This window comes from Mytilus californianus, unplaced genomic scaffold (assembly GCF_021869535.1).
Source record: "Mytilus californianus isolate M0D057914Y unplaced genomic scaffold, xbMytCali1.0.p SCAF_10, whole genome shotgun sequence".
NCBI lineage: Eukaryota > Metazoa > Mollusca > Bivalvia > Mytilida > Mytilidae > Mytilus > Mytilus californianus.
In genome coordinates, this window is record NW_026262582.1 from 18,411,049 (window position 1) to 18,435,845 (window position 24,797).

The 24,797-nt window shown below is 32.3% G+C and overlaps 1 pseudogene; it reads right to left on the minus strand.

Moving 5' to 3' along the window:
* Window positions 1-1,294: 1,294 nt before the first annotated feature.
* LOC127718698 (chitin synthase chs-2-like) lies at window positions 1,295-24,784 on the minus strand (annotated as a pseudogene).
* Window positions 24,785-24,797: the final 13 nt, after the last annotated feature.

Consider the following 24,797-nt stretch of genomic DNA (forward strand, 5'->3'; position numbering starts at 1 on the left):
AAATTTTACGGTTTTCTTAAAAAAGAAATGAAGTCAATTTGATTTTGGCTTTGATGTATATCAGTTGCCAGTGACAAATATTTCACTAATCAATTGAAATAGATGAGTTAAATGAAGGACTGAAGGGTAAGCGTATATTCTAGCATTATGAACTTTGACGTTTTTATGCCTTACAGAAGCACAAATAGACCCCCCCAGAAAGAGTGGCTATAAGGGTACTTGTACAAACAAAGTGCATGCATGGCATTTTTCTAATACCTAACATCAGTCATCGTTTTTATCGTCGTCTTCTTCATATATTGCTCGGTGAGATAGATAATTTCTATACCCATCAGATCCTTCACATAAACAAATACTGGTACACGCCAAATTCTGTTGGTTGCATAAACAGTTTTAATTTCAAGCTGTTTACCCTTGCACGTACAAACAAGGTCTTGAAGGAATATTGTTGGCATAGGTCCCTCAAACCGTTTTACCCTCTTGCTAACCAGAGTCTTTGGGAAGTCTGATCGATGGTTTAGCAATATGAGAATTCATCCAAACTTGCGTTTGAAGCATTGCACGTAGAAAGTGCTGTAAAATCGAGTTTTCACATGGGGGAATTCTCAGAAGATTAGCATCCTTTGTGGTGGCTAGGGTTAGGGTTAATCCTTGAACACCACGATAAAACTGGTTGTCAACAAGCATCTAACCTATTGTATTAATGCAATAAATGCCAGAGTCAACAAGTAAGTCATAAAGCCCAGTTGATGCCCATAACTTACCAAATGTTGCTATAAAACAGGAAAGCCCATGAAATCTTCTGAGTCTTATAATCTGTGATTGAAAAACGTCTGGCATAGACCATTTCACTTGTTGTGCAACAGCATACAATTGCTATTCAAACGTTTGCACAGCATATTGTTGACCAGTACGTTTTGAACATGTCTAAACATTGTTTCATAGTTGTAAATACTGTTGCCATGTCGCTAGGTGTGGCATCTATGACCGGAGCATAGGCTACAAACGAAAATTCTGATTTAACCTCTGATAGCCTTTTGTAAAAGCCTGTCCAAGTAAGGAGTGTGTTGTGTTGAATATGCCAAAGATATTTCATATGGTGTTGGGTAAGTTTCATTTGATATTTTTAAGGACTGCATTTGACTACGAAGCATTGAAGCGGCTGCGTGCAATGTCTGGTCTTCATTTAAAGTTGCTGTCTCAACTTCTGTTCCAATTTCTGATAGTTTCAATTCAGATTTTAAATGGCTAGCTGCTTGGATGGCTTCAGAAATTGTGATTGAACTACTGAATACTATACTAGATCTGCCTTGACCCTTCTGTGCCTGAATAACAATTGATTTCCAATAATGTTTTTCTGAGATACGCTATAGTTTGGCAGAAGTGTACTTAGTTTTCAATTTATGAGGTAGAAGGAAACAGAATTTTTCCAACAGAAAAGACATTAAAAAGGCTTTTTTGTGAAGAAGCAAGTTTTCGTTCATGTAACTTACTAGGCAACGAAAAGCCTTATCGTGTTCAGAAATATCCAACTCTAATTCTTCTTCAGAATGCTAAGTAAAACATTAGCAATGCAAGCCCTGTGGTAAAGAGCTTTGGTTTTAAATTCTTGTCAGCTAATTCTATAATTTTTAAAGTCTTTCGTCAGGTTCTATGTGACGTAACTATTTGTCGCACTTGCTTGATTTGTGCTTACAGAAAATGCAAGCAGTCCAGTCAAAAAGCGATGACATTGATCTTGTCTGAACAGACTGGGAACAACATGGTTGATTATCTTTATTGAAAGTGTCCGCATGATCATCTAAAATATCAGGCTGTAGAAACTTTTCTAAATTTACCCTGCTAGTGTAGGATTTGTAACAGGATTTGTGATATTTCAACTTTAACTTATGAACATTATCAAGTGAACTATAGTCATCGGGGAGTCTGCCGTACCGTGACATCATCTTTTCTTGCATTAATAAGGGTTCGTTTTCCTTTTGCAGTTAGAGAGGAGAGTTTTTTCACTTGTTGAAATCTGACATATAATGCAAAGATTTCCAGTTGTTTGAAGCGGCTTATTTTTGCTCGCGAAGAAGTAAGCTTCAGTGGACTTCTAAAAGTAGACATATTCCCGGAATAAAACCTATTCGCACAAATTTGATTTTTAATTAGAAAAGACTTTTTAACGCAAAATTGATAAGTCATAAACTTATCAAAACAATGTACGATAAACCTCTGATGCAAAAAGATCAATTCAAAAATAATTAAATGGCACAACTACGAACAATACTATGATGTACTATTGAAGCGATTTGTCAATAAAAAGTAATTTTACTTCGTATCGGTTAGGAATTTGAATCCGGAAATTCATTGAATCATAATACAATAGTCAACAATAGTTAAAAATCGTCATAAAAGTGAAATACCGAGTTGGAGTAGTTTCATAACTTTAAAATCAGGAATATGACTGTTGTTATCCATTCGTTTGATGTGTTTGAGCTTTTGATTTTGCCATTTGCTTAGGGACTTTCCGTTTAGAATTTTCCTCGGAGTTCGGTTTTTTTGTTATTTTACTATTTAGAAAATGAGGTTTTATTACTTTCTAATTCGGAAAATCTGGAAATTATCGATGTAATCTAAATTTACAAATGTTGTAACCACTTCGTTAAAATAATACAGAGTGCGCATTCTTTAAACTGATTGAAAATGGACAAAACTAAGGACAAATAAAAGGAATTCTAGTTTTACAATATGAATAAACACTTTATCTCTTTATAAAATGCAAAATCATATGTTAAAGGACCAAAGAAAAGCAACAAAAGTCAAATTGTTTCTCATGTTGAGTTTTGAAACAAAATCAAGATGTCGTTTTTCTTTCCATTTTATAAAAACTGCACCGCAGAAAAAGGCTACGACCGGGTAAAAAAGTTAGATTAAGGTATTGGCTTTGCAAAAAAATCAATTTTAGCCTGCAGTTATGCCGGTCCATTAAAGTCGTAAAATAAGCACCTTTTTCTTGATTTGTCACTCCACTATTACATGATATTTCACAAATCATTCGACAATGACAGGAAAGAGAAACCATTTTCGTCATCACCAGTATCCACATCATAATTACAGATACAAAAAAAAACGTTACATATTTCATTTCATCGTGAAAGAAACAGCAGTTTATTAGGTACTCAATTCTCACTTTTCTTTATCATGTTTCCCTGGCTTCCAAGAAGAAATGAATGGAGACATTATGTTTAACTTGAGTATTCTTTTTCTTCTTCTGGATTCTATTCTAATACACACTTGTCCGGGCCGACACTTATTCATTTTTTGACATTGACTTATGATTTTTGGCATAAAGTGTATAACCATGATATATCATATCAGTCAAATTTCATTTTGACTTTTACTTTTGATTTCAAGGTCAAAATAATTGATGTTTTGTTCTTGACCTTTGACTTTCGAGGTAAAATAATTGAGTCTTATATGTCCAACCCAAAAACCACATATATTCTTTCCGTTTTACTGCACCGAAGGATTTATTCCTTGGGGTCAAATCCCCGATATATAATGAATAGTTAATTATCTCCAAAATGGTTTATATCCCAAACCATTGCCTTGATAAGTCATGATAAGTCATTTCTAATTCACCATATGTTTTGTTCCCAGGGATCACATTCATATCCTCACCCCTACATCATTTCAATATTAAATTGCCTAGATTAGACATTTTATTCAAGACGAGCTCTGTTTGTGGTACAAGCCACCTCTCTTTCATTTCATTAACATATTAGAGCGTACTGGTTCCCGGAAGTTTGATAGTACAAAAACAGGAACTTCTGATCTGAACAACAGGCCAAATGAGCCCTCCTATTAAAATTTCATATACTTCTTTATTAAAACAACCAAAATATTCCTAATATTGACAAAGATACAGCTATGTGTAGGAACTATTTTGTTTGAAATGTGTACTACTTTCTTGTATGTTATTTCCGACCTGGCCTGAATTAGTGGTTCTATACCTTAAACCCATCCCTAATTAGTAAATCCTTTATATTCTTGTTTTCATGAAAAGACCTGCACATTGACACCTAGGTGTTGTTGTTGTCTTTAATTTAAAAAAAATAAAATGTTTGCTGTTGCTAAGCAACATGTGTGTTTCTATGCTCGATATGGAATTCGTCAAAACAAGATAAATGATAATCTAGATGTATATTATAGTGTAACACCATATGAGGAAGTATATTCCTACCAAAATTACTAGATTCATACTTCAGATAACATAAAGAACCCATTATTAAACGGTTGCTATGCACTTGTTATATAGCTTACTTGTTGATGAACATTAAGTGAACTACAATTGATCTGATTTTCATTTCTAACTAATAGTTGTTTATAAATAGACAATCTGCATTGCAGTCAATTTAATTTGTTCAATAAAACGACTAATTGATTTGTAGTTGTCTTTAATTCAAACATTTTTTAACAGTTGCTATGCAACATTTGTGTTGCTATGCTCAATACGGTATTGTTAAAAAGAATAATGATGACTATGATAGTATATTGGAATGCAACACCATATGGACAAGAAAAATCTTCAAACAACTGCTAAATTCACACACCAGAGGGGGAAAACACCCATTTTTGAACCGTTGCTAGTCAACATTTCTGTTGCTAGGTTGTTTGTATGCAAATAGTAAACGAAAGTCATCATGAAATAATTTGGGAACATTTAAAAACAAAAATCACTGTTTTCATGGTAACGTCTAGATTAGTTTGAACATATGTTTTGTGTTTTTTTTTAAAATTCGTTATGAATATTATATTCTTTAAATTCCTTTGGGATTGGTCTAGTAATCTTTAAGAAATTGCTACTGAAATGCATATAAGTTTTTCCATTGGGTTTTATATAATTCTAAGTCTGCATAGCAATGGTTGCCATTTTGAAATTTAAAATAAGGTTTTAACATCTACACAAGTCTAGCAATATATCTATAAAGTTTGATTTCGTTTGGTCTTAACATTTCAGATTTTTTTTTGCAGTTTCCATAGTAACGGCGATTATTGTCTGACTACCAAGTTCAAAATGCATATCTACACATGTTTGTTTTTTTTATAGTTAAGGTTCTTCAAGATGAGTTTAATAATCTCCGAGAAAGTGAGCTGAAAATTTTATGGAAGAATATGAATGATTATGCACGAAAAAGTAAACGTAAGGAGGAATTGTGTCATCCGACGTCCGCTGGGTGACATAATAGCAAAAACCAAAGGAATTGCAATATGTCACCCGAAAGTCGTTCGGACTGACATTAAAATGTCAATAAATAAATTGATGATTACCATTGTGTATTTTTTTCTTTTCCAACTACACATGCATGCAGAACAAATTTATGTAAAATTTCAATAAGTTTCGAGCATTTGTTTTTTACATTTTAACCTTATTCAGGTTTCCATTATTATGGTGGCCATTGGGAAAATTCGAAAATATAGTGCACATCTACATATGGCTGTTATCGTTACTGTAAGGTTTCATTGATATTGGCCCAATCATTTTCGAAAACTTAGAAGGACAAATAGTGGGGATGAATAAGAAAAGAAGAAACGTAGAGGAACAAATATTTCCATGGTTCAAGATGAAAATGGATGAAACTTTAAATGCATATTTACATGATATTAAACCGTATATTCTGCACCATAATCGCATTTCAAAAATGTAAGGTACATGGAACCAGTTTTAACAAATTCATATGCACAAAACCTTGAAGAGCAATATACACGATAAAGTCAATATAACACCACAAAACAAATTGACATTAAACCTGAAAAGATAGTAGCCCTTTTCACCATTAAAATAGTTTCGCCTCGAACATCACTGAAGACTTATTAATTGTCGAAATGCGTGTCTTAATCAGTTAAATTGGTACCGTTAATATTGTTTCATTTTAGATGATAATCTTAAACCGATATGAAGTCTAAATTTATCGCCATGCTAATGCAATTTAAAAGAAGATATAAAAGGTAAACAACATGATTATATAAAAAGAAAAAAAAAATAACAAATCGTACAAAAAGAAGGAAAGGCAATGAAGAAGGCAAAAAACAGTCCTTAAAACAATACAGAGTAAACATAATTCACCGTTCAATTGATTCAGGTGTTATTGATGTATCACTACTTACCGCTTAACCAGTGACATCCTTCTTGTTATTTGTACGTTTTTGATGAAATATCAATCTATCATTTACGATCATGACAGTTTATGTTGACGTTCAAATGATCTTAATACAGAATGATATGTAGACATACCTGAAAAATCTTCCTACTGAACAAAACAATCCCTTTTCTTCTTTTTCTGGTATATGTTTTCTCTCTAGTTTCGTGTCGTCAGACGTCTGTTTGATTTCCCTTGTGCCCCATGATACTACGTGAAGATTACCAATCGAATACAGAAACATCAACATGGACATCGATGGTATAGCCACAAAATATAATAGCCCAGGTATGATACAGAGAATTTCCTGTTATGATATCGAAACATGTTTTAAACCAGTTATCAATGTGTTACTATTCAAGAATAAATAAATATTTTGTAATTTCTAATCATGTTACTATGACCTGATAGTATTAAAGTGTTGCTGCTACCTATTGCAGATCATTCAATATTATGGCCAGATTGCAGTTTGTTTTATGAAATAAAACTGTGCAATTGCATACAGATTCTAATGAACTGGTGTGGAATAACCACAGTCAAGTCATTTCTAATAATTCAACATTTTATAAACAGTAAAAATCTAGAAAACGAACATAATCAATGATATTCCATGTAAGCACAAAAAACAGTGTTGAATACTTGGCAGGTGATACCATCGGGGACGAAAATTCACCATCCTTCACCAGCAGTGAAATAGACCAATTGGTTGTAGAGATAAGCTATCAGAAATACAAAAATAGACATAATAAAAAGACATATAGTGTGAAGGACTACACCATACACTGAAACTTATTTTTTTTCCTTTTAATGTTTCTTCACTCATTCCATTTTAAGATAAGTAAAACTATACTAAAGACTTGCATACCTTTGGATGGAATATAGCCGATACCACGAATACAACTGCTACAAATATGATGAAAATAGTAGTCATTGAACGAAACCCTTCCTCTATAGCATCTTTAACTACACCAATCAGTACAATCATCATCACAATAACGTAAAGAGAGGATAAAACAGCGGCTAACTGAAGCTGTGAATTGTTTTTAGAAAAAAAGGGACCATTAGTCAAGTGACGTTTCAAATAAATATATCATAATAAAGTATTCGATTTTGTAACATCATTGTCAATATATGATATCCGAATAAATTTAATTGATAAATTATCTGTAATGTTTTAAAAATTCGCATTAAACAATTAAAAAAGGACACTTAAAAGCTTACTGTAAAAAAATACAATATTTATTCAAAATTTTTACGAAAGCTTCTATATTTTTGAATGGGACTTATGTTTTCTTGATAAAATCCAGTATATTATCATGCTATCTAGTTGGTAAAAACAGAGGGGATACATTTGTTTGCTTAAGACTTAACAAATTTTGAGATATATCATTTTGAGCTAAGATTTCAATGGCAAATGGTAATTGATTCCGGGCATTTTAAATTTGCGGCATGTGAAAATTAGTGAAAAATATGATAACAATTAGTTTTTATTTACAAATCAACAAATGATGATTTTCATCTGTATGCGCTAGGATTTCAACAACAATTTATATTTAGATATAATAGAGAATACCAAAGTAATTCACAAGATAAAATTTTCGATGAATCGATAAAAAATAGTATCCTTTAAAAGAACAGCGCAAATTTTTAAAGTTCAAGTTTCAAGGACTTGAAAGAGATTACATCAGGTGTATTATGGAATTGTAAATTGAAAAGTGGTGTTTAATTTGCTGCAAAAAATGAGCTTTAATAAAAACAAAATCACAAAAGTTTTTGAATCATCTTTTTGTGTTATGATTTTTAACGAAATTCGAAACGTAGGTATATTTTTTACCATTCCGAGTAAATTGCGGGTGTCAAAAATTATCTGTTGGCTGCAAATTGCATAAACGATTTCATAGATGTTTTTTTTATATGAATATAGAACATGTATTCTTACCTAGACATATTGTGCTGTCTCTGAGTCTACCAGTCTATGCTTTAAAGCCTGAATATTATTTACTTAATGGAGAAGCTGTTAAATGTGAATTTCGTTGGTTCACTCAACCCGGGGATCAAACCAACGACATCCTGTATTAGTAGCGAGCATATTACCACGATACCATCATTGAAGGTATCTCGAGAAGTGTATTACAAAACGAATTTAATTTGCATGTAAAAAGATAATGCTCATAACGAATGCGAAGCACAAATTTCAGACAAATGTTTTCGTGTAACAAACCTGTGTTTGAGAAGACGCATAAAGAGTCATCAGTAGAAATAATCCGACAGGTATCAAATTCAGGATGAGAGACAACCATGGTGGTATTGAGTTAAACCCAACAATTATTGCACCTAAGATTATCATAAATATTGTTCCTGGTGTTAATAACGTTGATACAAACAAAAACAGCTGGTACACAATGTACAGAACAGAAATATCCTCATTGTTTTTGGTGACCTTTTTCCAGTCAAGTATGATATCAAGAATGTTTGCCATAGTTGAAGGTGTCCATCTGCGACGTTGGTTGTAAAATTCATAAAATCCTTCCGGTGCAAAGGTATCCGCATCTGATTCTGCGCAGTACTCTACTTTCCAGCCTTGTTTTAGCAGTAACATGCATAACCATCGATCTTCACCTAGAAAATTATTAGTTCAACGGAATAACAATGGGCAGTGTCTGAGTATTTGCCAATAATTTATGTAATTGTGCTCTGTTTGAATTATTGATAGTTCCTTGTTACGCGAATAAATTGCTTTTTAATTCGTTCTGTCAAATTTGCAGAATCAAATACTGTAACGAATGGCTAAGAAATTAATCAATAATATTTAATCTCATTATAACACTGAGACAAAACAATGAAGCCAATAAAGTTAAAATAATATACTAGTTGATATTTATGGGATAGGGAGGCTGATGCTATGTTAAAGCTATCAGGGTAAGTCATGCAGTATTAAGGAACGTCATTGTAATTCGGATGAAAAACTTGATATTAAGTTCATGGAATATAAGTAAAATTGATATATTGTATACTAATAAACAATATTAAATTGTGTACGTCAGACGCACGTTTCGTCTACTCAAGACTCAGTGACGATCGAATAAAAAACTATTCAAGACTACATACATCTTCACACTAGTTTCTGTATCTCTATTAGTATTTTGAGAGTTGAACAGACATCACGTTTGATATAACCTACACAAACGTTTTATTGTAGGATAAATTGGTCATTCAAAGGATACCTGTGGTACTTTTCTCCATGCAATTGTTCAATGTATACAGTCTATTAACCATCTTAGAAATTAACTCGTTAAAAATTCATTAAAAATTCAATGAAGCGTTAAATGCGTGACGCTATGACATACATTCTGTGAGAGGTTCTCTTACTACAAATATCATAATTACAGCAAGATATGGGTTTCTTAGTACCTTTAAACTGTATCCAGGCGTATATGTATACACATTAGAATCTTCAGCAAAGTCGGATAACTGTGAAATGAAGTTCACGTGACCTTCATCTTATTGCCTCTTTCAAGAATACATATTCACATACATGTATAAATTACATGGCTACATAATCGTCAGTTTATAACAATTTGCTCTAGAGGCACATGTACCAACGGAAACCGAAGTCACACACAATAGCCGTCCCCATCGAAAATTGTTAAGGTGAACTGAATTCAAGAGACCGAAGTGTCGATGTTAGTTGTTCTTCCTGATAATTCTGTTAGAGCAGGTTTTGTGTAAGGAACACACCGCTATTAACGAGGTATATATTCTGTAAACATGCATACACGTAACGTATTAACCGAGATATGAAGACACCATACGCAGAGCAAATATTATGTTACTACTGAGAAATGGGAAATAGACAATTGGAAAGTAGAGAATTGTTTGTTCTATATTTTTATTTGAAATCGTTTAACTGTGTCAATATTGATCCAGTGTCTTGTACAGTCTTCAACTGTATATATTAGAAATATGAGGTTTTTCATCCAGTTAATCTAAGTTGTTCAGTGTTAACGATGCCTCCGTCTCCAGTTATAACAAGAACAGCGGGACTATAATAGTATGGGGATGGTGCACAAGAGTGAAAGGGAGGTTAAGAATTTTGTTTCCAGAAGGTAAGAGTCTTTACATCCCTTTTGTGTTTGAACATTTTTAATCAATATGTTAGGTGTAAGTTTATGAAACTACTGGTGAACTGTTTCTTGAACATCATAGTATTTCTGCTAAAAACTTAGTTATTTCAACTAAACTTTTAGGTTTTTAAACACATAGGCAGAAATAGACTTAGCCAGATGAAGAACAACATTTGGTTTTAAGGCTCTTAAATCCCGTGATTAATTTTGCTTTTCAGCTGTTTTGATTTGAGCGCCACTAATGAGTACTATGAGTATTATGTTCAAGAAACGAGTGTTTAGCGTCACGACAATACCTCTTTATTAATATGCATACAGTTAAAACCCATTTGCGGTAAAAAGACAGTTAAACAAAACGTAAGCATCATTAAAGATACGAATATAAAGATAAGTAGATGTGGTATAATTGCCAATGAGACAACTATCCACCAAAGTTCAAATGAAGTGAATGTAGTAACTCTATGCAACCGTACGGCCTTCAACAATGAAAAACAAAACCCATTCCGTATAGTCGGCTATAAAAGACCCCGGCATTAAACATATGAAACAATTCAATTGAGAAAACTAACGGTCCAATTGATAACAATTCAGTTTAACCAACGACAACCACTGAACTACAAGCTCCTGACTTGGGACAGGCACATACAGAATGTGGCGGTGGTTAAACAAGTTTGTGAGCGCTCAACCTTTCCCTAATCTGGGACAATGGTGTTACAGCACAACATAAGAACATACTTGAAAAAATGAGTTGAAAAGGGCTTAACTCATCAGATCGATACAAAGTAGAAAAACATCCAACAAAAACACAGACCGAACGTTGCAGGGTATACAACCATAACAACAAAAAGACTCAAAGTACAGATCTGAGAGTACCCACAATTACTTACAATTAGTTCAAAGCCAAAAAACAACTAATTAAAAAATCAAGTATCTAGGATTTAAATATCAATCAGTACACATCCAACATCCAATGGATTTAATGAAAAACGTCATTAACAGTCAGAGAAAAAAACGACCTTGTTCAATGCCAAAATATAGGTATTCACATATTGTAGTACCGTGAAAGAGCATATGTATATAATAATAATATTTAACATGGTATTAATTCACTGATAACAAAAGCAATATTTGTGCCAATAAAAACAATATTCAAAGATATTGTTATCGTGTTGAATTGGTACACTTTTAGAATAAGTGTATTTAAAGGATTGATAGCTTTACCCGGATCGTATCTAAATTTCCGGGCTCCGTAAACAACATCACCGTAAAAATTAGGATGTGCTATTCTGTTTGAAATAAGTTTTTTACGTGAACAGTAAAATTTGTAAACCAAAGCTTTGTATCTATAAAAGAAGAATTAAGTAAAGGTTTTAAGTAATTTGTGGTAACGAAATCCCTAACTTAATAATTTACCAGGAATTTATAGATTACGCTCATTAAAATGAAAAACGTAATTAGAGACACGGGCATAGCGAACGAGTTGGGATATATAAACACCGTAAGACGGTGCCAAAGGAACATCACCGTCCAAAAAAGAAAATTAACAATATAGAAAGAAAAATCGTCCCTTTTGTGTAGAGTTTCTGCTGTAAAACTAAAATATCTAAATATAGGAAAGGAAAGTTATTGTTGATAATATTTGATTGACTTTAAGTAAGTTTCGGCAGTATGTTTATAGAATTCTTGGCTATTCAAGGAAAAAATATCATCAAGATAGCGGTAAGTGTTGTTGAATATATCAACTAAATATAATTTAAACGCATCTTTACTGAGTTTGGCCATAAACTGTGATTCATAACAGTACAGGAACAAGTCTGTAATCGGCACAATTGATACCCATTGGAATACCATAAACTTTATTGCCGAAACGTACATAAATGTTTCGAGGAGAAAATTTACTGCTTTGATCATCTCATCACACCTCCAGTAAGTACAAAAGAAAATGTATATCTAGCATATTTACTTTTCTCATTTCAGAAAAGTCCTTATATGAGTTGCAGTAAACACATTTGCAGAAACAACAGACACGCCTTCCCCCGCTTCAATGTAAGACGTATACCTCAAATTTGACATACGCAGTCATCTCAGTACCAGAATTTATGACAAACGAAACGATTTCAATTTGAAATTATAAATTTCCCCCACCTTAGCAGTAATATATCAACATAACCTGCATATTGGATATACATTTCCCAACATATTCGGTATTCAAGAGCTTACAGCTGCTTATCAGAATTGATAAAACGTCAGCAGTGTCTGAGCTGAAAGTTGATGAACCAGGTTTATGTCAAAGAACGTCTCGTCCTTTTTTAAAAAAAGTTCATCGATAGATACCAAGACCTTGTTGATAAATATTCAGTATCAACTTCACGAATAATAGATGATGGTTTTGAGGTATAGATTCTAGGTACATTGTACTGACGTTGTTTATCATCTTAATTACGTTTGATAGTGTTCTTTCTATTTGTCTTTGTATATTTTTAACATTTACTGTTTAGTCCCATGTTTGGTAATAACCTTTTGGAATGACTCGGTATTTATAGACCCCGCCGTTGTGTTATCGTGCTATTGTCGTTTATTTGTATTCTTGTCTTTCATTTTTGCCGATGTGCTTTGTCTATAGAGTGTCTACATGCCGTTTTGTTTTTGTTTGTTGACATAGTTGTTTGTTTTATAGTGATTAAGATAATAACACAATGTTGACTGCTGTACCCCACTTTTTGACATTTTAACCTATTATGTCTGTTTGTTTTGCTCACAAATTGTTGTCAATGTAATGGAATTTTACGCCACTGTCATACAAGTAAGAGGTTTAGCTAGCTATAAAACCAGGTTTAATCCACCATTTTCTACATAAGAAAATACCTGTGCCAAGTCAGGATTATGATAGTTGTTTTCCATTCGTTTGATGTGTTTGAACTTTTAATTTTGCCATCCGTTTTGAATTTTACTTGAATTCGGTTCTTTTGTTATATTACTTTTTGCAGATTTATCACATGACCATATAATTAAGAAGAAAACTGTTGTTTGATAAGATTGTGTGGAAGTGTAGTTTAAAAAGTCGAAAAGTCAAAACTGTCACCCGAATCAAAATGACCATCAAAAGCACGAAATTTATCTAAAACATCCAAAGCATTTTTACACACCAAAAATGGTTAATTCCACAATTTTCATAAGGCTTTTACACACCCAGACATAGATAGCATTAGTCAGGTTTGTCAGAATATGTACGATTCTCTGGTTCAGAATTTGATTTAACCTTCCAACTGGTCTGATTTGAGCGCATCTGACGATTATCAATTAGAAGAAATGCTCGACTGGAGTACTAAGTGAAAAATATACTTTACACATTTCATGTCCAAAGAGCTTATATGGATAAACTTTCATCAGGAACGCTGAAAACCCCTTAAGGTTACAAGCCTGATATAATCAATTTATTTAATTAATTTTTACTTGTCATTGTATGACGACCCTTATTTCAGTTAAACACTTCTGCAATCAAAAATGTTTGTGAAGCTCATAAAATATTTTGATTGCAGAGGTGTTTAACTGAAATAAAGGTTGTCATACAATGACAGGAAAAAATTAACAAGAACGGCCACGGTATGGGCAATACGAAGACATAATATAGGTCCGACTTATGTATATAGATCTTACATTTTTTCCAGTAAGACCCAAAACCAACAGATATAGTAATCCCATTGTTTTGTCGGGATTACCACCCGAATCTTAATATATGGCATACATCTAGATGCAAACTAACTTGTTGTGTTTCTATATATTTTTGCTATTGAATTGAAATAAAAATACATAATTATATATATAATAGCCCCAAAAGTATGACATATGTCTCATTCTTTTGTGTCTTCTTATCCAAAAATTTCGAAGGATTGTTTTTAATACTATTTTCTATAACAAAAGAGAGGCGAAGGATACTAAAGGGACATACAAATTATTTACAAATTACAAGATTGAGAAAGTCGTAATACCTTGATCATATTGAACATATTGTTGTGCTTCTTCTGCAACGTTAGTGTACTTTTCTAAAACCTCTGGGTGCATAAGAGCAGAACCCCTGAACAGACTAAAACATCCAGGACTGCAAAGAACGCAACCAAGCACATGTTCGGTTGCTTTTTGTAACCAGTGACTGATCGCATATTCAAACTTCTGATACCATACCATTGGTCCTTAAAGAAATATCCATGTTGATTTTCATTAATAAAGTAAAAGCGGAAAAGTACCGTTTTTATTATATAATACAAATACACACCTTGTATTAAACAAAGGGATATGTCGGGTTTTCTCCCAACATTAATCGAGTAGAATACGATATTGAATTGAAATATATCCGATTGCAGATATTTTTGTGATAACGATTTGCACACTATATGTTGGCAATGTAGACAGTTGGTTTTTGTAGTGTTTGGAATGTTTTTTTCTCAAATTAACGTCACGAGATATAACTGCCTTTTTTCAAGTCGTCAAAATGCAAAGATATGATAACAGCAGAGAAATTTTCGGTCAGAATTTATTTTCAACTGATGTTGAAATCAGAACAAACAAACCATCCATTAATTATGAAACAAAGTGTGTCTCCCCTGTGCATGTATCCCCCTGTTCATCTCTTCACAAAAAAGCCCATTACATCTAAATAAACCTAGAAGTCTTGTGTTTATAATATCGCCAAGTCTTTAGTTTTCTATGAAGTGCTTTGCCATGCCGTTGTCAGTTGTTTGTCTTCAACTTTTGAATGTCTCCTTCGTATCTTCAACTTTTGAATGTCTCCTTCGTATCTTCAACTCTTATTGTGACGCCAAATATGCTTTACCCGGCTTTAATAACTTTAAACAATCAAATTATGAAAAACATTAAAATAATTGTTTTCTTTAAAATTGAAGGAAAAATGAATTACCTGATCCAATAGGATGAATCCTTCCACAAGCTGCTCAAACTAATAACAGCTTCCGGTTCAAAACCGACGTCCCCATCTAAAACCAAGAGGTAAGTTTTTTCCAATGCTGCTTGTCTCCCTAGCTCACCATACTTTTGTGTTATACACCATTGTAAAATATAATACATATACATGACCTGTGTAAATAGAATAAATAAACGTTCTGTATTTGAACACATATTTGTATCATTATTTACTCTTATGATTTAACATATTCATACTGTAACATACGTTTTACAAAAGTACGTTGATCTAAAAACAAGTACAAAAAGTGATATGCTACCGATTTCTAAAAATTCCGGTGAAATGATTTCTTCATAAAAATTAAAATTGACAGTGTCATTGGTTGCAAGTTAACATAAAAATAAAAGGATATGTGAATGCAAATTCCAGACCGTGACGTTAACATATTTCTTTTTGTGCAAAAGAATCTTACCAATACGTATCAATTTGATTAGTAGTGTAAAACAAATATGATACTCGTATTTACGATAAAAGACACAAAGTATCTAGTGAAATTGTTTTTACATGTCTTTTAAAATGTTTAGTTATTCCGTCATTGATACTTATCTTTCATATAGATACTGTTGACGGAGATTTGCTATACAATTAGCATGATTAGCAGTACATATGATTTGAAGACAAATGTGAGCAAGTTTATATTCAATAAACTATATAGAACAACTGAAAAAATCTCTTCTGACAATAAGCATCATTAGTTGTCCGACAAAAGACTCTTTAGTACGATTGTAAACAAATTTTATTGCATTATTATAATATTGTTGATTATTCAAATTTACTATCAAGTAACGTTTCTAATTGGACGAAATTTTAATTGTAAGATTTCATTTGCCAATATTACGAATTCCCCTATCGAAGGTTATAAAAGTATTATTACAATCTTGACAATCACAAATACCTTTCACTATTTAATTACAGACATTTCCTTTCGATTGATTGATTATTTAAAATAACACTTGACTAGTTGTCGCTTTAAATTATTTTCACATTGCAGATGTCATTAAGTTGAAACATTCCTGATTGCTTCCACGATTAAAAAAAAACATTATTGAATCTTTGTTGTAAATGAAATAAAACAAAAATGTCGTTTGTCCGAAGCTCTTTTCTGGATTTTAAAAATGTTATTTTGCGAGAGTTGGTTCACTCGGCTCTAAGATCTTTGGGCATCAAAGTTGTCATACAAGTTAAAAATTCTGGAAGTCGATCTCCTGATGAGGTTGTAATTGTTTATGTCTTTTAGTGTTTTGTTATCTATAATCATTATATAGTAAATTTAGATTTACATGTTTTCCTGATCTTTTTGGTGTATCTTCTTATAAACCCAGCACGACGGGTGCCACATGTGGAGCAGAATCTGCTTACCCTTCCGGAGCACCTGAGATCATCCCCAGTTTTTGGTGGAGTTCGTGTTGCTGTTGTACCCCTATTTGTGAAATTTTTACCTATTGTGTCTGTGTGTTTTGTGCACACATCGTTGTCAATATAATGGAATTTGATGCAATTGTCATACAAGTGAGAGGTTTAGCTAGCTTTAAAACCAGATTTTATCCACCATTTTCTACATAAGAAAATGCCTGTACAAAGTCAGGAATATGACAGTTGTTATCCATTCGTTTGATGTGTTTGTTTTTTTGATTTTGCCATTTAATTGGGGACTTTCCTTTTTGAATTTTCCTCGGAGTTTAGTATTTTTGTGATTTTACTTTTTAGTCCACTGATCGAAAGTGAAAGGGGAGCATTATGAGTATGAATGTCCTTTTGATATCTTTCGCCTCTCTTTTGAAATCTTAATAAATAAGTTTAAACTAACCATATATTTATGTGCCTGTTTAAAGCCCAGAACATAGTCAGTGGTTGTATTGTGTCATATCGTAATGTTGTTTGTTATTTGGAGAATTTGTTGTTGATGGGATATCTTTGTTATTTAATGTATACATTGGAAGATCAAACATTGATTCATAGATGTGTAAATGTATATTTGTTCCGCCTAACAGAAGTTCCACTGGAAACTTTGTTATAAACAATGTCATAATATCTATTCCTGTTGGAACAAATATTCTTTACCATTTATTCCGTTAGGAACATATACTGTAAAATCTATTCCTGTGGAAATAATATTCCAGAATATTTTTTCTTTTCGGAACTTATATTATGAAGGAACTTCTGTTCCGTGACAGATGGACTCAGTTTTTCGATACCTGCCTATTGCTGAAGCTTGTTTGTGTGACTTTATGTGACTGTCTCATTGACATATAAACCATACCTTCTTTTACTACTTTTATTAGAATGGAAACATAAGTATTATATAGTTATTTTGCAGTTACCACTCGATTGCAAAAGTCTGTATAACGTGGGTCATCAATCGATTATTAAACAAAGTTAATTCTGAAGAATATCAAACAGAAATACAAAAGAAATAATGTCGTCCTTTTGCTTTAAAGTATTTGTGTATTGTTTTCTGAAAGATTCTTGATTGTACGACTTTGTTCTATTGATAACAAATCTGTTGTTTCGATTGTGCCTGATTCAATTCTTTCTTCTGCTACTTAAAAGTAAATTATGAAGAATGATATTTTTGTGTACCTGACTCCATCGTTTCTTATGACGAATTTTGGTCTTATCCTTCAGATGAACAGTCATTTGGTTTCCTCCAGGTAGAGCCCATATAATTCTTGCTCCATATGGTGTTCTAAACATCTTATTGTCTAACTCTATGTCTGTACCATGAACAAGTCTGAAAAGAAAATGATAAAGTTCTAAACATCTTATTGTCTAACTCTATATCTGAACCATGAACAATTCTGAAAAGATAAAGTTCTAAACATCTTATTGTCTTACTATATGTCTGTACCATGAACAAGTCTGAAAAGAAAATGATAAGTTCTAAATATCTTATTGTCTAACTCTATGCCTGTACCATGAACAAGTCTAAAAGAAAATGATAAAGTTCTAAACATCTTATTGTCTAACTCTATGTCTGTACCATGAACAAGTCTGAAAAGAAAATGATAAAGTTCTAAACATCACATTGTCTAACTCTATGTCTGTACCATGAACAAGTCTAAAAAGAAAATGATAAAGTTATAAACATCTCATTGTCTAACTCTATGTCTGTATCATGAACAAGTCTAAAAAGAAAATGATAAAGTTCTAAACATCTCATTGTCTAACTCTATGTCTGTACCATGAACAAATCTGAAAAGAAAATGATAAAGTTCTAAACATCTTATTGTCTAACTCTATGTCCGTACCATGAACAAGTCTGAAAAGAAAATGATAAATCATAAGAGTGACAATCACTTACAATGTCTATATTAAAAGATAACACTATATAGGCCAGAGATATGATTCGCACCTAAATGGGTGGATATTGGATCAATTTCTATGAAATTAAATATAATTCAATGACTGTTTCAGTCTCAATAACATAAAAAGCTATGAACAAATTTTTTTGGGGTTCGTGTTGATCAGTCGTTTGTATATATGTAGTGATTTGTAGTCTGTTGTTTGTTTTTGATCTTTTGATACTTTTGTCTTTCGATCTTTTTTAGTTTTTTGCCATGGCAATGTCAGTTTGTTTTCGACTTATGAGTTTGAATATTCCTTTGGTATCGATCGTTTGCAGCTCTTTTTTTATTTTTTTTTGCCATGGTGTTGTAGGTTTCTCTTCGACTTATGATTTTTGATTGTCCCTTTGGTATCTTTCTTTTATTTATTTGTAAAACGTTTATTGACAAAAATGCATGTATCAATATCATATGTTAACAATAATTAGTCTATAGTAGCATCTGAAAAGGCACGACATGTGCATATACTTGTTTTTGTTTCCCTATATTATATATAAATCATTTGAAAAACTCATAAATGAATAATAGAGATATACCTAGGTAGTTTGAATTGGGAGAACTTATATTACTTACAAGCTATTGTGTTTTAATTATTCTATTAGTTGGAGCTAGGGGTTCAAACAATAGTACGCTCTTTCCAATGCTTTGATATGATTTGTTTCTATTTTTTATCTATAAATATAAAAAAATGTTTTCTTTTTGTTTTTGTTTATCCATTTCGAGCTCGTCTATAATTAACAATTTAAGTATATAATATGCGTATTTCTACATGTTCTATTATCCAAAATTAAGAAATTTTAAGAAAAAAGTAACGCAAAAAGGATGTGCTTGTGATACTTATCCCTACCTTAATGAATTTTACTTATTACCTGCAAATCTTTTCTGTGACTTTGATGAATGTCTTAACATAACTATTGACTTCTGGATATTGTTGCCCAGGTTTTAAAGGTTCAAAGGCATCATCAAAGAAGACTTGAGCTAACGAAAGAATAAATGAATATACATCATTGAAATTTGTACCAATATAGTTAAAAGCCAGACAAATCGAAACAAAGCTCACACGCACAAACTCATCCCCCTCTTTTTTCATACCTTTTACGTGATGATATAATATCCTTAAATATTTACAAAAGGCGTTCAATTCATGCACATGCTGATGTTTTATTGGTTAAATAACGAATTACTTGATTTTCAGATTAAAGCATGAAAGTTTGATGTCATAATTAAATTTTGACCGATGAAGAACTGAGATAAAACAAACCACACATTGATTTAATCAAAATAATCAACAGGTCAGGAAAAGGATGAGAATTAGAGAAAAATATATAACAATACACTATTGTTCTATAATAAGCATATTATATTTATATTGTGTCATAGATCAAACTTAATCGTTCAGTGTATGTTTACTTGTTTTTGTTTAAATGTCTTTTTGATCGAGTTAAGCCATTTCAATTGATATTTTATAGTGTGTCTTTCTATGTTGTAATGTTGCACTTCTGTCTCAGGTTAGGGTTAAGGTTGGCACCTGTTGAAACGTTTAAACCCGCTGCATTTTTATGCACCTGTCCTAAGTTAGGAGCCTGTTGTTCAGTGGTTGTCGTTTGTTGGTGTGGTTCTAAAGTGTTTCTCGTTTCTCGTCTTTTATATAGATTTAACCGTTGGTTTTCCTGTTTGAATTGTTTTACAGTAGTCATTTTGGGGCCCTTTATAGATTACTGTTCGGTGTGAGCCAAGGCTCCGTGTTGAAGGCCGTACTTTGACCTATAATTTTTAACTTTTTATACATTGTGACTTGGATGGAGAGTTGTCTCATTCGCACTCATACCACATCTTCATAGGTACAATAATGATTGAATTTGATAAATATTTTACAAGCTATCTCCTTTGAAAGCGACATCTTCATATTTAAATGTCAGCTAAATGACGTTTTATAACTGATTACACGTGGAATTATAATCTTTCATCTCACTAGAATGTTTTGCCGACGTTTTGTATTTATAGTTTTATGTTTACATTCACAAATGTGAATTAATTATATTTTCTTTTTTTGGTAGATCGGTAAGCATAAGAATTGAATGCTGTGTTTTTGGCAATTATACAAATTGAAAGCTAGTGCAAATCACATTTGAGCAAATAAAGGCAACAGTAGTATACCGCTGTTCAATAGTCATAATTCAGTTAAGCGAAAACAAATCCGGGTAACAAACTAAAAACGAGGAAACACATAAACTATAAGAGGAAAACAACGAAACAACAGAACCACTGAACTGCAACAAAAGCAAACGCCAACATACAAAGAAACGGACTGTTTGATAACAACTGCCATATTCCTGATTTGGTACAGGACATTTTAAGAAAAATTTGGCTTCTTGAAAATTTGAAGACTATTTGTTTTCATTTCGTATTATTATCAAAAACACAACATTCAAATATCTAGATTGATAACAAGCAGGACAATGCAGGATATTACATCCCAATGTTTGCGTTGATTCTGTTGATTGTGCTCGTTAAGTTAGAATTTATCATGGATCGTATCTAAATATTAATCTAAAAACTATTGCAGACACTACGTAAATAATGATGTGTTATCCCGTTTGCAGACGAATCAAGAGACTTGTTTACCAAATTATGAGTTTTGTTTCTTTGAGGAGTTTTTGTTAAACGGTTTCTATAAGTATTGTAAAACTTCTAAACCCGATCATTATATCTACGAAGAAATTTAGTAAAAGTTTTTATGTGTTTTGTTGAAATAATTTACTAGTTATACATAGATTACGCCAATGCAGATATATCAATATATTTAGTAACCTGTTCCCATTAGCACGCAAACTAATGATACCTAATTTTGTACGTTTTCGTAATTTTAAGAATTGGAAGAAGATCTAGTTCATAAAACTTCTTTATTTCAGTTAGGGAAGAACAATGCACATCAAATTCAACCAAATTTCCATGCTTGTTTTGTTAATAATTTTTTTTTAGAAATATAAAACCTGTAACGTACCTTCGAGATCATAACTTTCTCTTTCATCCTCATCACTAGACAGTTTAGCCTTTAGGCTATTCCTGAATTGGTTTGCGTCCAGCCTGCAAAGGATGAAATGAGAATAGTTGAAATGTACCTTTGAACCAAATAACGATTTTTTTTATAATATGTTTTAGGTTTGTAGTTTATAATCTCCTGAAGAGACATGTGAATTTTGCAAATGAATATTTTGGCCTAGTAAGAACTTAAAAAAAGTTTTGTTGCAATGAACATGATAACAAAGAATTCTCTTCCCAACAAGATGTAGGCGGCAGTATTGTACGAATATTCTAACACTCGAGCCGTTTTGTTGCGCGAATTAAAGAAGCTGACCTATTACAGCTGCAAAATGACAATTTCGCGTACAAAAATGACCTCTGTCCAACCCCTCCACCAAATTAATCCCAAATACATCGAATAAGTTTATACCATCACCGCAAGTTATGCCATCTTGCCAAATAGAGTATTTTGAATTATATACAATGAAGCTTACCGAAATATTGACTTCAAAAGTTGTGTCATTTCATTGGCTGTCTCGTGCCACATGGTTGCACAGCAAGCATACACCATCTTTCGCTGGTTTTTCTCGTTATCCCCTATAGCGGTGGTGGTATTTGATTCAACACCCTAGAGTTAAATGGAAAATTAATAACTTATGAACACTTATCCTTCAAAAAAATATTATGGCCCCTTTATGACTTTGGATAACATCATATGTATTTAACAGTCTGAATATGTTGCGGACAACGTTAACAAGAACTAATAAAGGAAAGGAAAAATATGAATGTAACATTTTTATCATCTTTGTTTCTTTGAATGATTCATAATCGAATATTCTTCTACGCAAAATGATATTTCAAACGGAAACTTTGTAAAGATTAATAAGTATAACAAATGAGTACCTCATTTAAAAAGTGTTCCAAATGAAAATCTTGTACATATGATATTAGTTTTTCAAATGAATATCTTGGTTTTTTTTTTATAAAGATAACGTTTTACATATAACATTGTAGAAAAATCGTGTTTTCAAAAGAATTCCTTGTTATGAATAGCGTTCCAAATTAATACTATCTTCAGAAAAAGAAGTGTTCTAAATGAATACCTTGGAATAGATAAGACTGTATTCTTTGTCATTTCTCCTCCGATTAAGTAACAGCGACAGGTCAAGAAATAGTAAGCAGTAAAAATTAGAAACAAACATCCTGTTAGTATAGAAAATGGACAATATTGCAAATGACTTCCGGTGCACTTGAGATCACCCCAGCTTTTATGTGTGGTTTGTGTTGCTCGTTCTTTAGTAAACTGTTTGTACCATGTTATTTTTTATATTTTGAATACATGGATGCTATGTGGTATTCCTTTCCTAAATTTATTTTGTAACTAAGTGTTGATGTCCAAAAGTGTTTCGACTCGACTGTACCCAATAGAGCTTATAATAAATACATTGCATAGGCAATACAGTGTATATCATAAATTTTTGAACCGGATTTATTACAACAATTGAATAGCTATACTGTATTTTGGTCATTCGTCATGAATGTAAGGTTGATAACTTTATTTTGGGAATCGTAAGACAGATATCCCATGTAAAAAAAACAGGCAATATAAAATATATGTCAGAAAACTCTTTACGGTCCGCTTTGGTTATAATTGTTATAATTGTTGAATGCATTGCATGTCTAAGAAAAAGGTTTAAGATTCGTTCAATAATGGGTTTCGTTGTGTTCATATCTCATTATAATCTATATTTCCTTAAGATTATATATATATATATTTTTGTTAATAAAATGTCGATTATTATCTTCGAAATATCACTTGAGAGGTTGTACGTTGTTAGTCATTAACGACACTAGAAAGAAATTAAAAAATCTAGACTATCACATGTATCAGTAAATATAATGGGTACGAAATATGTCACTTTGGTGCATCGACACAGTCAATAATTACACCCTGTTCCTATTGCAGAGAAATAAATCAATAACATTAAATGGGACTCAGAATGATTGACGCATCATCTTCGTATGTTTACAAAAGACTGTAGAATGTAAATTATGTAGCCTTTCTTATCTAAAAATAGCAACAACAAAAAAAACATTAAACGAAGAAATCATTGAATTATTTACCTGGCTGTTTCACCATGTTTGAAACCGTTGACTTTCCATATATGTCTGGTAATCAAAAGTATAGAGAGAACAAGTGAAAGGAATGCAATACATAATTCAACACAGTTTTCAAACAACTGATCAATATCTGTTATACACCAGGTAGAGAATAGAAAATCACAGGAACTGAACCTCAAAAATTCAGGTTTAAACATCAGGCCAATTAACGTAGGGGTTGTTAACATAGGCACAAAAATTAATGGAATACTGAATCCAAAGCGCTGACAATTTATTACACACACAGTTTTTGATGCTTTGTAGCAAAGATAGTCACACGATATGCTTATAACAGCTACTATAAATGGAGCATTATTGTTACAGATTGGATTGTTTCCAAATTCTTGATCTCCAAATGCCGTGGTCAAGTTCGAGATTCCTGTGTTAAAAAGTGATGTTAAAGCTGATGTAAAGTCATGCCCTTGGGTTAAAAATATAGAAAGTACTGCAATGAAAGTTACGACCATTTTCCAGAGACTAACCAGACACGCTACTTTAGTTCTCCCTTTATGTAGTTCCCATTTCACCTTGCAAAGGAACTTTGAACTATTTTCTCCCATTGCAACGAAGTTCTCCCAATACACCTTATCGCTATTTGTCCGCCATTACTGGACATCACAGAAGTTCCCGTAAAATTATGACGTCATAATAGAAAATATCTGACGCCACAATGGAAAAGTGATTGTTGTATGACGTCAAAAGTTCGAGCGGGACTGATTCTCGGGTCATGCGGGATTAGCGATAAGGTGTATACTTTATTGATGTAAAAGCAGCAGACAGAATGAACATACCAATCAACCAATCGATTTTTATATAAATAGAAATACAAATTATTCCAATTATTTGAAGAAAAAATCCAAAAAACGAAAACAAAGCTTCCCCGTACAAATGATTTCTAGACTGATGTACATTGCCATCTCCTTCACGATCACCGACAACTTTATCTATAAATTCAATCATAGGTGGCATTACTGCAACCACC